The 18504-nt window shown below is 36.3% G+C and overlaps 1 pseudogene; it reads left to right on the top strand.

Moving 5' to 3' along the window:
• The first annotated feature begins 13261 nt into the window (after positions 1-13261).
• On the top strand, positions 13262-18497 carry LOC114042408 (annotated as a pseudogene).
• The last annotated feature ends 7 nt before the right edge of the window (positions 18498-18504 follow it).

The raw sequence follows: 18504 nt of genomic DNA, 5'->3' as shown, positions 1-18504 counted from the left end.
TAAGGAGAAGATCCTGAAACCCAAGTGGGGAAGCAGACAAACAACACCTAGACCTCTGAGTGCCTCAGTGAGGGTGGGGGAACAGGTGGAAACCAACTCAGAAAACCACCAGGTGCCTTGGCATTTTCCAGCAAACAGGTCTCCCAGTGCCTCAGCAAAAATAAGGGAAGCAGCACTACAAAGGCCCCCAGGCACATAAACACCCTACAACATCCATCTGAAAGGAGCTGAAGAAAGCAAAAGGAAAGGAAAAGTAGGCAACCTAGAGTTGCCTGAGAGTTCTAGCCTTGCTGATTCTAGCCCAACACCAGGTAAACTGCCAGAACCCTATAGCATCCAATTTCCAATATTGGAGGCCCCAGCACACAAAGCCAGTGACCAAGACTTAGGCTCCCAACAAAAGAAGATTGGGTCAATGCCCTCTGCTCCCCAGTAGGAGAGCTCAATCTCATTAAAGGCCAGAGAAAAATCAAACACCATGAGCAAAAAGAAATGTACCATAGATTCATATTATCAGAACAGTGAAGATCAAGGCAGAAATTCTGAAGAGGACAACATTGTGAACAAACTCACATCTGGAACCTCAAAAGGGAATATGAACTGGTCTGAAGCCCAAAAAGCCTTTGTAGAATATCTCAAGAAGGATTTTTTTTTTTGGTGAGGCAATTGGGGTTAAGTGACTTGCCCAGGGTCACACAGCTAGTAAGTGTCAAGTGTCTGAAGCCGGATATGAACTCAGGTCCTTCTGATTCCAAGGCCAGAGCTATATCCCCTGCATCACCTAGCTGCCCCAATAAGGATTTTAAAAGTCAAATGAGAGAGGTAGAAGAGTCCTTAAAACATACAATTGGCCAACTGGAAAGAAAGTACACTGATGAAAACAAATCCCTAAAAAATACAATTGGCCAACTGGAAAAAAAAGTACACTGAAGAAAAAAATCACTTAAAAATACAATTGACCTAATGGGGAAGGAGGTACAAAATCTAAGAGAAGAAAACAATTTGTTAAAAATTAGCATCAGGCAAACAGGAGCTAAAGACTCTATGAGAGAGCAAGAATCAGTCCAACAGAAGCAAAAAAATGAAAAAAAAAATAGATGAAAACATAAAATGCCTCATTGATAAAACAACTTACCTGGAAAATTGATCTAGGAGAGACAATTTAAAAATTATTGCTCTACCTGAAAATCATGATGAAAAAAAGAGCCTGGACAGTATCTTTCAGGAAATCATCAAGGAAAACTGGCATGAGGTCCTAGAACTGGATGGTAAAATAGTCATAGAAAGAATCCACCTATCACATCCTGAAAGAGATCCCAAATTGAAATCACCAAGGAATGTAGTAGCCAAATTCCAAAATTACCAGGTCAAAGAGAAAATACTGCAAGCAGCCAGAAAAAAAAAAAAACAATTTAAATATCATGGAACCACAGTCAGGATTACACATGACCTTGCAGCTTCTACATTAAAAGACCATAGGGCATGGAACATGATATACCTTAAAGCAAAGGAGCTTGGATTACAACCAAGGATCAATTAACAGCGAAAATGAACATGATCTTTCAGGGGAGGAGTTGGATATTAAACAAAATAGGGGACTTCCAAACCTTCCTGATAAAAAGAGCAGAGCTCAACAGAAAATTTGATCTTCAAGTACAAAACTCAAGAGAGACATAAAAAGGTAAATGAGACAGAAAGATACAATATGTTGTTAATAAGGGCAAACTGTTTACATCCTACAAGGGAAGATGATACTTGCAACTTGTGAGCACTATATTGTTATTACACCATGTTAAAGGAGTATACATAAAAGAAGAGGATATAAGTTAACTTTGATGTAATGATAAAAAAAATCTAATCAAGTGGGTTAAATGGATCCAAGTAAATGGATTACTTTGATTCTAAGAAAATGTAATGAGAAAGGAGGAGGCAGACAAGTGTAAATTACATTATAAGAAAAGACACAGAAACTATTACAGCAGAGGAAAAGAAAGATGGATGGAAAGACGGAAAGGAATATGAGCATTGTTTGAACCTTACTCTTATCAGATTTGGCTCAAGAAGGGAATGACATAATCAGTCAGGTATAGAAATCTAACTTGCCCTATAGGCAGTAGGAGGGAAAAGGGGAAAGAAAAGGGAGGGGGGATAGAAGGGAGGGAAGAAGCAGTAAGGGTGAAGGGGAAGAAAAGGGAAAGGGCTAATAGAAGGGAGGAGGGACCGAGGGAGATGGTGGTCAAAAGCAAAACATTAGTGAGGTGGGGAAAGGAGAAAGGAGAAATAAAGCATAAACGGGGGGGAGGATGGAGAAAAAGATTACAGATAGTAATCATAACTGTGAACGTGAATGGGATGAACTCTCCCATAAAATGGAAATGTATAGCAGAGTGGATTAAAAACCATAATCCTACAACATGTTGTTTACAGGAAACACATTTGAAAAAGAGTGACACACACAAGGTAAAGGTAAAAGCCTGGAGCAGAATATATTATGCTTCAGTTGAAGTAAAAAGAAAGCAGGGGTAGCAATCCTGATCTCAGACAAAGCAAAAGCAAAAATAGATCTTATCAAAAGAGTTAAGGAAGGAAACTACATCCTGCTAAAAGGCACTATAGACAATGAAGTAACATCATTACTAAAGATATATGTACCAAATGGTATAGCATCCAAATTCTTAGATGAGAAGTTCAGAGAGTTACAGGAAGAAATAGAAAGCAAAACTATACTAGTGGGGGACCTCATTCTCCCCCTCTCTGAACTAGATAAATCTAACCACAAAATAAATAAGAAAGAAGTTAAGGAGGTGAATAGAACGTTAGAAAAAATACGTATGATAGATCTGTGGAGAAAACTGAATGGGGATAGAAAGGAATATACTTTTTTCTTGGTGGTACACGGCACATACACAAAACTTGACCATGTACTAGGCCATAAAAACCTCACAATCCAATGCAGAAAGGCAGAAATATTTAATGCATCCTTTTCAGATCATGATGCAATAAAAATTGTATGTAATAAAGGGCCATGGAAAGATAGACTAAAAAATAATTGGAAACTAAATAATCTAATCCTAAAAAATGATTGGGTCAAACAACAAATCATAGAAACAATCAATAACTTCATTCAAGGGAATGACAATAATGAGACAACATGCCAAAACTTATGGGATGCAGCAAAAGCAGTTCTTAGGGGAAGTTTTATATCTCTAAATGCTTACATAAATAAAATAGAAAAAGAGGAGATGAATGAATTGGGCATATAACTAAAAAAACTGGAAAAAGAATAAATTAAAAATCCTCAATTAAACATCAAATTAGAAATACTGAAAACCAAAGGAAAAATTAATAAAATTGAAATTAAGAAAACTATTGAACTAATAAACGAAACCAAGAGCTAGTTTTATGAAAAAACCAATAAAATAGATAAATCTTTGGTTAATTTAATTTAAAAAAAAGAAAGAAGAAAACCAAATTACTGGTATCAAGAATGTAAAGGGTGAATCTACCACCAAGGAAGAGGAAATTAAAACAATAATTAGGAACTATTTTGCCCAACCGTATGCCAACAAATTTTATGATCTTAGTGAAATTGATACATATTTACAAAAATATAAATTGCCCAGATTAACAGAAGAAGAATTAAAATACTTAAATAACAACATCTCAGAAAAATAAATTGAACAAGCCATTGATGAATTCCTTAGGAAAAATCTCCAGGGCCAGATGGATTTACATGCGAGTTCTATCAAACATTTAAAGAACAACTAATTCCAGTACTATGTAGACTATTTGGGAAAATAGGTGAAGAAGGAGTCTTGCCAAATTCTTTTTATGATACAAATATGGTGCTGATACCTAAACCAGGAAGGGTCCAAACAGAGAAAGAAAATTATAGACCAATTTCTCTAATGAATATAGATGCAAAAATCTTAAACAAAATATTAGCAAATAGATTACAGCAATTTATCCCAAGAATAATGCACTATGACCAGGTAGGATTTGTACCAGGAATTCAGGGCTGCTTAAATATTAGGAAAACTATCAGGATAATTGATCATATCAACACCAAAACTAACAGAAACCACATGATCATCTTAATAGATGCAGAAAAAGCTTTTGACAAAATACAATACCCATTCCTATTAGAAACACTAGAGAACATAGGTATAAATGGAGTCTTCCTTAAAATAATAAATAGCATCTACCTAAAACCTTCAGCAAGCATCATATGTAATGGGGACAAGCTAGAAGCATTTCCAATAAGATCAAGGGTGAAACAAGGATGTCCATTATCACCACTGTTGTTCAATATCGTACTGGAAATGTTAGCTCTAGCAATAAGAGAAGAAAAAGAAATCGAAGGTATTAGAATAGGCAAGGAAGAAACAAAGCTATCACTCTTTGCAGATGACATGATGATATACTTAGAGAATTCTAGAGAATCAAGTAAAAAACTACTTGAAATAATAAACAACTTTAACAAAGTTGCAGGCTATAAAATAAACCCACATAAATCATTGGCATTTTTATATATTACCAACAAAGCCCAACAGCAAGAGATAGAAAGAGAAATTCTATTTAAACTTACTGTGGACATTATAAAATATTTAGGAGTCTACCTACCAAAATAAATCCAGGAACTATATGAACACAATTACAAAACACTTTTCACACAAATAAAGTCAGATGTAATTAATTGGAAAAACATCAGTTGCTCATGGGTAGGCTGAACTAATAATAAAAATGACAATTCCACCTAAGCTAATTTACTTATTCAGTGCCATACCAATTGAACTACGAAAAATATATTTTATAGAGCTAGAACAAATAATAACAAGATTCATTTGGAAGAACAAAAGATCCAGAATATCAAGGGAACTAATGAAAAGAAATGCAGGGGAAGCTGGACTGGCCATTCCAGATCTTAAATTGTATTATAAAGCAGCAATCAGCAAAACTGCTTAATACTGGCTAAGAAATTGAGTGGTGCATCAATGGAATGGGTTATATATGCCAAACACAGTAGTGAATGACTATAGTAATCTATTATTTGATAAACCCAAAGACCTCAGCTTCTGGGATAAGAACCCACTCTTTGAAAAAAAAAACTGCTGGGAAAACTGGAAAAGAGTATGGCAGAAACTAGGCATTAATCAAAATATCACACCATATACCAAAATAAAGTCAAAATGGGTTCATGATTTAGATATAAAGGCTGATACTATAAGCAAACTGGGAGAGCAAGGAATAGTTTGCCTATCAGATCTATGGAGAACAGAAGAATTCATGACCAAACAGGAGATAGAGAACATTACAAAAAGCAAAATGGATAACTTTGATTACATTAAATTAAAAAATTTTTACACAAACAAAGCCAATGCAACTAAGATTAGAAGGAAGGTAGAAAATTGGGAAAGAATTTTTACAATCAGTCTCTCTGATAAGGGCCTCATTTCTAAAATATATAGAGAATTAAGTCAAATTTATAAGAATACAGGTCATTCCCCAATTGATAAATGGTCAAAGGATATGAACAGGCAGTTCTCAGATGAAGAAATTAAAGTCATCTATAGTCATATGAAAAAATGCTCTAAATCACTATTGATTAGAGAAATGCAAATCAAAATAACTCTGAAGTACCACATCACACCCATCACATTGGCAAAGATGACAAAACAAGAAAATGATAAATGTTGGAGAAGATATGGGAAAATCAGGACGCTAACGCATTGTTGGTGGAGTTGTGAAATGATCCAACCATTTTGGAGAGCAATTTGGAACTATGCCCAAAGAACTATAAAACTGTGCATGCCCTCTGATCCAGCAGTATCACTACTAGGCATATATCCCAAAGATATCATACAAATGGGAAAAGGACCCACATGTATAAAAATAGTTATAGCAGCTCTTTGTGTGGTGGCAAAGAATTGGAAATTGAGAGGATGCCCATCAATTGGGGAATGGCTGAGCAAGTTGTGGTATATGAATGTAATGGAGTCCTATTGTGCTATAAGAAATGATGAACAGGCTGACTTCAGAAAAACCTAGAAAGACTTGTATGGTCTGATGCTGAGTGAAGTGTGCAGAACCAAGAGAATATTGTACATAATAACAGCCACGTTGTGCTATGACTAATATTGATAAACTTTACCCTTCCCAGCAATGCAAAGATCTAAGACATTTCCAAAGGCCTCATGATGGAAAATGCTATCCACATCCAAAGAAAGAGCTATGGAGTTTGAATGCTGATTGAAGCACACTACTTGTGATTTTTTTTCTTCTATTGAGTTTTGTTTCCTCCTTCTGGTGTTTCCTCATATCGGTTCTAAATCTTACTTACAACATCACTAATGTGAAAATATGTTTAATAGGAATGTATATGTATAATCTATATCAGATTGTGTGCCATCTTGGGGAGGGTGGTGGGGAGGAAGGGGGAGAAAAATTTTAACTCAAAAGCATATGGAAATGATTGTTGATAAATCAAAGTAAATTAATAAAAAAAGAATAACAAAGGGAGCAATGAAAACAATGTGAGAGAAGGTGGTTTAGCAGTTCCATATTTCAAACTACATTACAAAGCAATAATCATCAAAACAATCTGGTACTGGCTAAAAATTAGGTGGTGGATCAATGGAATAGATTAGGTACACTTAGGTAAAAGGGGAGCACATTCTAGGACAGGAAGTGTCCCAGCAAGCCAGCAGCAAGCCCCACCTCATCAAAGTAGTGGAAGATCCTGTGCCCCAGTGTGGTGGAGGAGGGAAATACCAACATTAGGACCCACCATGTGCCATAGCATAGCACGAGGAACTGGCAGACTCCACCTCTGAGAACCTCCATGTGTTTCAGCACAATTCTGGGCAAACAGGCATCCTCCAGCAACCAGACTTCCATGTACTTCAGTGTAGCCACAGAGAAATGCAGAAACACACTACTGTGCCTCCACACACACACCAGACACCACCACTAGGATCCCAGTACAGCATCAGATAAGCTGCCAGGCCCCCACTGCCTCCAGTAGCACCCGCTACTTCCTCCCTACCCCTTCAGTAAAGCATTAGATACAAGGGTCCTCCAGGGGCCTCAGGGAAACATCAGTGCTGTGCCAGGTAAACAACCAGGGCTTGCAGCTACTGGCACAAGAAGCCTGAAACAGTGCCTTTTCTACCCTGGGTACAGATCTCAAATTTAAAAGAAAGGAAAAAGCCTCTCCCCCCCAAAAAAAGATGAGCAAAAAAAAAAAAACCAACAAAAAAAGAATTTGGCCATAGAAAGTTATTATGGTAAGGAAAGACCAAGACACAAACTCAGAAGAGGACAACAATGTCAAAACACTTATGGACAAAACCCCAAAGAAAAACAAGAAGTAGTCTAATCCCAGAAAGAACTCATAGAAGAGCTCAAAAAGGAGCTTAAAAATCATACAAGAAAGGTAGAAGAAAAATGTGAAAAGAAATGTGAGTGATGCAAGAGAATTATGAAAAAAGATTCAACATCTTGGAAAACTGCTATAGAATTGGCCAAATGGAAAAGGAGATACAAAAATCCACTGAAGAAAATAACTCCTTAAATAGTATAATTGACCAAATGGAAAAGAAAGTACAAAAGCTAATTGAGGAATCCAACACTTTAAAAGTTAGAATTGGACAAAGTGGAAGCTAATGACTCTATGAGACATCAAGAATCAATCAAACAAATTAAAAGGAATGAAAAAAGTAGAAGAAAATGTAAAATACCTCATGGGGAAAACAAATGAGCTGGGGAATAAATCCAGGAAAGACAATATCAGAATCATTAGAAAGCCAGAATCAAAAGGAGGACCTGGACAGCATCTTTTAAGAAATTATCAAGGAAAATTTCCCTAATGTCCTGGAACTAGAGGGCAAAGTAGGCATTGAAAGAATCCACTGATCACCTCAGGAAAGAGATCTCAAAATAAAAACTCCAAGGATCATTAATTACCAGTGGCTGGAAAGAAACAATTAAAGTATCAGGGAATCATAACCAGGATCACATAGGATTTGGCAGCTGCAACATTAAAGGATTAGAGGTCATGAAACATGATATTCCACAAGGAAAATGAGCTAGGACTACAGCCAAGAATCACTTACCCGGCAAAATTAAGCATAATACAGCAAGTGAAAAAATGATCATTCAATGAAATAGAAGATATTTCAAGCTTTCACAAGGAGAAGACCAGAACTAAACTGAAAATTTGACCTCTAATATCAAGACCCAAGAGATTCATAAGCAGGTGAAAAGGGAAAATAAAACAAGGAATTCAATAGAGCTAAACTACTTACATCCCTTCACGAGAGGATGATACTTGTTATTCTTAAAATATCACTAATAGTACATCAAGAAGGGATAAACATAGACAGAGGTCACAGGTATAAGGTGAATATGAAGGAATGATATAAAAAATTAAAGAATGAGAAAGAAGAATACAATGGGTACAGAAGGAAGGGAGAGGTAGAATGGGGTAAATTATTTTACATGAAGAGATATGAAAGACCTATTATAGTGGAGGGGAAGATGAGAGGGTAGGTGACAACAATCACTTGATCCTTACTCTCATCAGCATTTGCTGAAAGGGCCAACATGCATAATTAGTTAAATATAGAAATCTATCTTGCCCAACAGGGAAATAGGAGGGGAGGTTATCAAGTAAAAGAAAAGTGGGGACTGACAGCAGGGAGAGCAAACTAGGGGAGATGGTAGACAGAAGCAAAACACTGGTGAGGAGAGAAAGAGGGAAAGCAGAGAGAGGACAAAGAGGAGGAAGACTAGGATGGAGGGAGATACACAGTAATTATAACTGTGAATATGAATGGGATAAACTCTCCCATAAAATAGAAGCAAATAGCAGAGTGGATCACAAATCAGAATCCTACAATATGTTGTCTACAAGAAACACACTTGAAGTAGAGAGACACACACTGAATAAAGGTAAGGGGCTGGAGCAGAATCTATTATGATTTAGCTGAAGTAAAAAAAATAAAAAAGCAGGGATAACAATCCTGATCTTGGACAAAATAAAAGCAAAATAGACCTAATTAAAAGAGATAAGGGAGGAAACTACATCTTCCTAAAAGGTATCATAGACAATGAAGTAATATTAATGCTAAACATATATGCACCAAGTGGTATAACATCCGAATTCTTAAAGAAGTTAAATGAATTACAGGGAGAAATAGACAGCAAAACTAAACTAGTGGGGGCCTCAACTGTCCCCTCTCAAAACTCAATAATTCCAACAAAAAATAAACAAGAAGGAAACAAAAGAGGTAAATAAAATATTAGAAAAGTTATGTATGACAGACTTTTTGCATGATTTAGACATAAAGGGAGATACCATAAGCAAATTAGAAGAGCAAGGAATAGTCTACCTGTCAGGTCTATGGGGAGAGGAAGAATTCATGACCAAAGAAGAGATAGAGAGCGTTCAAAAATGCAAAATATATAATTTTGATTTTATTAAATTAAAAAGCTTTTGTACAAAAAAAAACCCAATGCAACTAAGATTAGAAGGAAAGCAGAAAGTTGGGAAACAATATTTACAGCAAGTGTCTCTGATAAAAGCCTCATTTCTAAAATATATAGAGAACTGAGTCAAATTCATAAGAATACAAGTGATTCCCCAATTGATACATGGTCAAAGGATATGAATAGACAGTTTTCAGATAAAGAAATTGAAGCTATCTATAGGCATATGAAGAAGTGCTCTCAATCACTTTTGGTTAGAGAAATACAAATGAAAAAACTCTGAGGTACCATCTCACACCTATCAGATTGTGTAATATGACAAAAAAGGAAAATGATAAATGTTGGAGAGGATGTGGGAAAATTGTGATACTGATGTGCTATTGGTGGAGTTGTGACCTGATCCAACCATTCTGGAGATCAATTTGGAACTGTGCCCAAAGGGCTATAAAACTGTGCATACCCTCTGATCCAGCAAATCACTACTAGGTATATATCCCAAAGAGATCATAAAAAAGGGAAAAGGACCTATATCTGAAAAAATATTTAAAGCAACTCTTTTTGGGGTGGCAAAATATTGGAAATTGAAGGGATGCCCATCGATTGGGAGTGACCGAACAAGCTGTGGTATATGAATGTAATGGAATACTATCGTGCAATAAGAAATGATTAACAGATAGTTTTCAGAAAAATATGGAAAGACTTGTACAAACTGATGCAAAGTGAAATGAATAGAACCAGAAAAACATTGTACACAGTATCAGCAACATTGTGTGATGATCAACTTAGCTCTTCTCAGCAACACAATTGTCCAAGACAAGTACAAAGGACTTACAAAGGAAAATGCTATCCATATCCAGATAAAGAACTGATGGATTCTGAATGCAGATTGAAGCATATTTTTTCTTTTTTTTTCTTTTTTTTTTTTGTGAGGCAATTGGGGTTAAGTGACTTGCCCAGAGTCACACAGCTAGTGAGTGTTATGTGCCTGAAGTCAGATTTGAACTCAGGTCCTCCTGACTTCATGGCTAGTGCTCTATCCACTGTATATTTTTTCACTTTATTCTTTTTTGTGTTTTTTTTTGTCCCTTTGATCTGTTTCTTCATTCGCAACTGTGACTAATATGGAAATATTTTTTGCATGATAGCACATGTATAAACTATTATTAAACTACCTACCATTTTCAGAAGAGGGAAGGGGCGATAGGTAAAAAAAAATTGGAACTCAAAATCTTGTAAAAATGAATGCTACAATTTTTTCTTGACATGTAACTGGGGAAAAATAAAATACTATTAAAAAAGAAAAACAATGCTGAAGGTTAATTAAGGTTTAAGAACTCTTATTGAAGCAATCACCAACCAGAGTTCTAGAGCACAGATGATGAAGCAGGTTACCTTTCTCCTCACAGCAAGGTACAGAACAAGACACATATTTTTGGACATGGACAATGCAAGGATTTATTTTTCTTAAGGTATATGTGTGTTACAAGAATTTCTCTTTATTTTTTCAAGTGGTAGGGATATACAATTTATATAATGACTACAATAATGTAAAGGAAAATAATGTTATAAGCCTTAAGAATTCCAATTAATGCAATCTCTAATCATGGTTTCAGAAAACCAAAAATGAAACATGCTTTTCACCTCTTGGCAGACAAGCAATGGAATTAGAGTTGTACAAAAAAGACATCCATTTCCATATGTGGCCAATATATTATTTGTTTTGCTTAACTACACCTATGTGTTATAGTGGAAGGTTTCTATTTGGATGAAGAAGCAGAGGTGGCAATAATTGGAGGGTAGTTACAGTGATACAAAAGAAAAGAAGAAAAGAAAGAAAAGAACGTCAATGGAACATTTAAAAAGTACATTGAAGAGAGTAGAAGGAAATTCAGAAGGGCTATAGGAGCTCAATATCTTAAAGATTTATCCTACGCAGATTAGGCTACTTATTATTTTAAAATTACATATTGGCTTAGGAGAGTAAACAAATTAATCAAATCAGGGGGTAAAATGTTGGGATAATGATAGAACTTCTTGGAAACTAAGTACAAAAAAAAAATTAAAAATCAGAAGTCTGTCCCTCCCTCAGGCTTCTGAGCAGTGGACTAACAAGACAAACATAGGCAGGGAAGGAGGCACAGTGCCAAGTACATAGTAAACACTAAATAAATTCTCATTGATTGACTGATCAACTGAGTGATAATCAATAGACTGACAATGACCAACTGTATTAATGGTGTATCCTTGATGAATATCCTTTCCCAACTCTGAATATAATTTTGTTGCTAATTGTCTCTAGTTGCTACATATTCCATGAGTATCTCATTTCATTCCAATCTTTAATCTCAGCTAGACTTCCTGAATCAGGAATACTACAGGGAGACAATCTTGTTGCCAATATGTTAAATATTATATATACTTTAAAAAAAGTACCAAGTGAAGTTCCTAAAGTTCATAGTTTCATGTACAATTCTTTGTTTATAGGATATTGAAAAATATGTTTGTTGAATTACTATAAAGAATAAACTTTAAATTATAAAAATGAGGTAAAAAAGATCCAGGAATAATAACTTACATTGACATTATAATGCTTTCCTTACAGAAACTCTTAGTATGTTCTAATAATAATTAACATTTATATATCAATTTAAAGTTTGCAAAATGCTTTACAAATATCATCTCATTTGATTCTCTCATTGACTCTGACAGGTAAGTGTTGTTATTCACATTTTATAGATGAGGAAACTGAGTCTCAGATAAATTAAATGACTTGCCCCAGGTTATATCCCACAATCATTGGGTTCTTTTTGAGGAAGCACTCTTTCACTGAAATTCTACTCTGTTGTTTCATCATCAGATAGAAGATATTCTAGGTCCTCAAAGTCTCAGCTATATGATCCTAAATTCTGGCAGATTCTACCAAGAAAGAACAGCTTGCAGAAAAGGTTGCCGTTACTCAAGGCCCAAACTTAGTTTACTTCAAAAAGGCCCATCAGTAGATTGCCCACAAGATGATGAATTTTTCCAGTCACACCAAGTGTCAAAGACCTGGTAGTTAGAAAGAAGTTGGTGGAATGAGAACACTGAAGTACTAGTATAAATTGAGCCAGAACCCTGTATAAGGCATCATAGTAAGATACTAAAAAAAATTGAAGACACAGTCTTTTTCCTTTGGAGTTTTCTGTCTAATAGACAGGGTAGTTACATAGATGCACACATTCACAGATGTGCATCTCTTACAAGTTGTGACACAGTGATGTATCATTAAACACAGAGAAACAATGCAAATGGAGTCCTGAAATCTGAGAAGGTACAATAGAAAGAAATAATAATTCAGGTGGGTTCAAGAAAGACTTCCCACTTTTTCCTTCCTTTGGTTCAGAATGGCCTCAGAGATGGATCAGAGATTTAACCTAACCTCCTCAAATGCAACTGTGTGTGATCACAGCATAAATAATTATTTGGAAGCCAGCCCATTACAACATGTTCTGTTCATCTTGGAAATGAACTTTGGAGAAAGAGAACAGTAGGCTCCACAGGAGATGGACCATTGCTGTCCTTGGAATTATTGAAGAGTAGCTAATGATTGGCAAATTTTCAATGAAGGAAAAGCCATTATGGGGAATGAGAGGTCTTGCTGGGTTAATTTAGTGGGGAACCCAAGTCTCAGAGGGGATATAAAAGCAGAGCTGAGAGATAGCTGGGAACATGCACAGGAACCATATTTTGTTCTTTCTTGGCTGCTGGAGATAAAGAAATAAGTGCTCTAAGGATGAGACTTCTGCTATTGACTATGGGCCTGGCCCTGGTCTGTACTCTCCAGGTCAAGGCCACTGGTTCAGTAAATGACATCAATTTCAACAAGGTACAAGAGGGTAAAAAGAATTGCATAGATTGATGTGGGATTGAAGAGGGGGTTTAGAGAATGAAACAAAGCAAGGCAGTACTAGAGTTAGTACTGAAAACATCATCTGGGCTTCGGTTAGCATTTCAAAACCATGAAAGATTTAAAGTCTGAACCTGTGTGTGAGTGCATGTGTGTTTGTGTATAATTTCTGTTATTGTGATTTAACTTTCAGAGGTTCAAATGGATTCTTTCTCTTTGGAAAGGATGATTCACAATTTTTTTGTGTTTACTTCCAAATAATCCATCTTAAATGCAGTTGCTCCAAGATACTGCATGTTAAGTCTCTTTGACTTTGTTTAGTCAATTAAACCAGCCCTATGCATGTATGTCTATGCATATGTATATGTAACCATAGCATATTTATAAACTTTGAGAGTAACTTCTAACATCAGGAGGTCAGTTCTCTGTCTTGGAGATTGACTGGAAGCTATGGTGACATAAATCAACCTAGAGAAATCATTTTTTAGCGTTTTTTCAGGGGGAGGAGAAGGGAAGAAAGGAATGTGAAGGTGATAATAGGTAAGAGAATTTGTTGGCTACTGCTAAGGCCCCTTTGTGGATTATCTGTTTGCTATTTTTAAAACTTGGGTAGTATTTTAGACAAGTCTACCTTTGTCTGCTCAAAGAATTGAGAGTAATTATACAAAATCACAGCCAGCATGATGTAAAGAAAAGAATACTATTAGAGAAAGGCAGCATTATGAATTGGATGGAGAACTAGAATCCAGAAGACCTGGGTTTGAATTCTGACTAAGACACTTATCAGCATGATGGATCTGGGTAGTTCACTTAACCTCTGGACCTCCTTTTCCTCATTTGCACTTGATTGATGTTTGAAAACAATAGCTTAATAAAGATTTCAACTTAAAGAAGGCCAGGTAAAAGTAGCTTTTGCTCTGTTAGAGAGACCCAAAATGTCAGGGCTAGAAGGACTATCAAAGACCATGTGGGCCAACCTTCCCATTTTACAGCTAAAAAACCATGAAGCCCAAGTTGGGGAATTGAGTTGCATTGTTAGATATATGACAGATCTAAGACTTGCTTTATGTCTCTTGGTGCCCAGGTAAGTGTTCTTCCCACTCTACAACACTAGCTAGGAGTTTTTTTTAAAAAAATTAAAAACAATGTAGAGCAGGAAGGGACTTTTTTGTCCCTAGAACCATAGGATCACACATTTATAGATGATGATGATGATGATGACCTTGGAAGTGACCTGGTGCAACACCCTGGTTTACAGCTGGTACAGTGGATATAACATTGAACTAGGAGTTAGGATAACCCAGGTTCAACTCCAGACTCAGACACATACCAACTATTGGACCCTGGGCAAGGCACTTTAAGCCTCAGTTTCCTCATCTGTAAAGTGGGGATAACAATGGAATGTGTTGTTACAAATCAATTGGGGTAAAATATGTAAAGTAATGAGCAAAATTGTAAGCAATATAGAAATGTCTGTTATCATCATCATCATTATTGTTGTCATTGTAATTATTATTATTATGGAGCTACCTACTATGGTGGATAGAGAGCTGGGCTTCTAAGTTGAAGTGTAGTCTCTGAAATATATTTATTCTTGACCCTAATGAAGTCACTATACTCTTCATCACCCAAAACAGGCAAGATGTTGGTCGGTCTTGGAAGAGGAAGTGACTTACATGGAGTACCTTCCACCAATAAAATTATTCCTTCTTGACCCAATGAGAGACTCTGGCACCTTAAAATAACATCAATTAGTTGCACCTCATTAACACTATAATTTCATTGTGGGCCCCCTTTTTTTTTTTTTTACTGTCTCCACTGAGGTATATATGAGGAGAAATCCCTCTCTAACAAACAAAACATTTCCCCAGCCCCTGTACATACAGAGGACGTAGCTACCTGTACAGACACTTCAGAGTGGGCAGAATCACTTAATAGGAAAATGAGGTTCCAGCTCCCATGTTGGCATGAGATCCACAATGTCAGGGGACCTCAGAAACCATACTAGAAAATCTAGCTCTGTCTCTTTGTATCAGGCAAAGAATGTAGCATCCCTTGAATTCATCACACTGTATTTCCCCTTGGGGCCATAAAACCAATAGATGCACCTTCCCCCAGAGATCACAAGGGGCAGGGTTCCTTCTAACTGGGTCAGAGCCTTATCTCTTTTCCTCAGACTCCTGCCACATTAGGGCAAGGCCACACAAAGCCTTCTCCCCAAGCCCCAGCCCAGTGACTTTCCTTCTCCTTCCTTCTTCTCTGTTCATCCCTTCCTTCCTCTCTTTTTACTAAAATATTTCTCCATAGCTTGTAGGAAGGTGGTATCCTTTATTCTTGGCCTCCAATGAGGTGGGGAGCAACATTGCAGCTTTTATCCACAGTATTGACGTGAAAGCAAACAATCTGATATTTTACTTCACCCTCAGGTATGTCTGATGAGAGAGTGGTGACAAGCTGCTGGGTCATAGTTCTGGGTTTCCCTACACAAAGGCTAGTTCAGGGCTCAAGATAGGAAATCCCTTATCAACATTCCCAGGATTATAATGGGGCTGGAATATAAAGAGAACAAGTTACCCTGGGGGCTGGCATTGACTGATGACAGGGTAATTATGAGGAAGGGGAGAAAAATCACCAGAATAAATGATAGCTTTCTTCCCAAGGCACACTGGTCAGCAGGGTATCCCCAAGGCCCCCAACTTAAGTTTGAGTTCAAAGTGTTTTTTCCCCTTTTCTAGGAGAAATGGTGAATGTAGTCAAGTGCCAGTATTTGTGTACAAATTGGAAAAAAATAAATACAAACTCCGATGTATGTATCAATAATTCTTATTGTTGTTTTAGGCTTATAAATGTGTTCATTTACTAAATTCTAATCTTGTTCTAGGATCAAATGAGGTAACAAGTTAAAAGTACTCTGTGTTTGAAAATGTGAGCTATTATTATCATCAAAGAGAATTAAAAATAACACTTAGATACCATTTTATAGTTTACTAAATGCTTTATAAAAATTAATGTATTTAATTCTCAAAGCCAGTCTGTGAGGTAGGTCTTATATTATTATATTTTTTTAGATTCATTTTTCAGATAGAAAAACAGGTTTAGAGAAGGAAGGTGTCTTGCCTGAGGTCATACTGTTTGTAAATTGAAGAATTGGAAAGTCAATCCTAACCTTGTCTTCAAGTCTAGTACTCTTCCAACTAGATGCCATGGTGTATTCACTGAATAGGCACAGTTTATTAATTTAATCTTGAAAAATTAATTTACAACAGAACAGAGAAACAGAAGACAGAACAATCTTCTTTTATAGCTCAAGTAAACACAAACAGAAACTGTACACCAGTATAGGAGTGATGGGGAAACCTTTATCTTCTAAGGAAGATCTTTCCATGTTTTTACAATTCAGATTGTTAGAATATGTTTCATTACGTAAGTCTAAATATGTCTCTCTGTAAGTTTCACCCATTATTCTCAGTTCTACCCCTTGGAGGCAAGCAGAATAATCTAATCCTTCTTCCTGGAAAAGTCTTGGAAAAAATTCTCTAAGTTATACATCCTCAGGCCAATTCTTGATGGGTACAGACTTGAGTCTCCTCACTATCTCATCCGCTCTAATTTGTCAATGCCCTTCTTAAAATATTTCACTGATAAGTGATCATAATAACTCTGAATGTAAGGTCTTTGTCATGGTGTAGGACAGTGGTATTATCTTCTCCATTGATGAGAGGAGTCAGGCCATAGCCTAGTGAAGGGGCAGTTATTGAATAAAGAACTTTTGTTTGATTTCACTTCCTCTACTATTAAGGGAATTTTGATCTCACCCCGTTACAGATCCAGGCAACAATGTAATCTATCTGGAAGTTACTGATCCAAATGACTATCTCCTGATTTATACAACTAATGAGATTCATGGGATGGAAAGCAAAGGTGTGGAGCTCTACAGTAAGTATCCTCTAGTCTCTCTCCCTGGGATTCTGTCCACAGCAGCAAGTCCAGGTTTGCTTTCTCCTTAATCCCACAATTCTCATCCTTCCCCTTTATGAACCCACTCAGGGGATGATTTTTTGTCTCCTGCTTTAATGAGAATACCAAGATCTGTTATTTTCATATTCTTTCTGGGATGTAAGATGAGTCCCTTCTGTAGTCACCATTTTGTCCTTGCTTTCTTTCCTTATTCCATTCCTTCCTCTATCCTATATACCCACTATTAAAACATGCTCCTGATATTAGAAGAAAAAGAAAGAGGAGTAGGTCAAATTTTTCCTAGATTCTTAGGCAAAAACCAATGGAAAACCTGGTATTTCTGCTTGGTGTTCTTTGTTTAAGGTGAAAGCAATGCCAACTGTTTGGCTTCACTGGTCCTTGAATGAGAGGAGAAACAGAAACTCTGTTCCCTCTGGTAACATGGAGAACTATCAAGTCTTACCATGCACTGTCTTTGCATCGTAAAACCTTCTAGATCTTAACATTTATCTTGTTTCTATTCCTTGCAGACCTCTAACACATCTATATTTTCTTCTGACATAGCCTTGGGCCTTGACATCTAATGATATGTTATACCCTAAGGATTTCTGGGCTTTTCTATTCTCTCTGCTATGAACTTTCTTTTTATGTTCCCTCTTTCCCAACTAGAGCATAAGGAGTTCCTTGAAAGCAAAGACTATTTTTTTTCCTATTTTTATCCAAAATACCCAGGGGACTGGTTGGAAAATATTAAGTGCTTAATTTGTTTTTCCATTCACTTATTGATTCAAGATCTGTAGTAACAGAAAATATTCTTCAAACGCAGGCCGATAGAAAGGAGGGGATTTGAATCCAATCATAAAAAGTAAATTTGAAGAAATTTATACATTACATGGACTTAAAAAAGAAAATGTCATTGACTTGATGAAAACTGGTAAGTCTTTCTAATATTTGTACCCCTTTGTTTCTAATTTCTCTATAACACAGGAGATAATTCATTGGAAAATAAATAACTATAGATCAAAATATCATCCTAACAGAGAGATCCCTATTTCTTTTTCATGTAGGATGGTGGCATACTGAATATTTGTGGAGAGTTTGTGTTAGAGAATCATTCATATTTTGCTTTTTCTCCACAGATCCATGTAGCCGCCTCTTAGAGTAGGGAGGTT

The sequence above is a fragment of the Vombatus ursinus genome, unplaced genomic scaffold (genome assembly GCF_900497805.2).
Source record: "Vombatus ursinus unplaced genomic scaffold, bare-nosed wombat genome assembly UNPS02014448.1, whole genome shotgun sequence".
Lineage (NCBI taxonomy): Eukaryota > Metazoa > Chordata > Mammalia > Diprotodontia > Vombatidae > Vombatus > Vombatus ursinus.
Note: the sequence above shows the minus strand (reverse complement) of the source record. Positions and strands in the feature narration are given on the sequence as shown.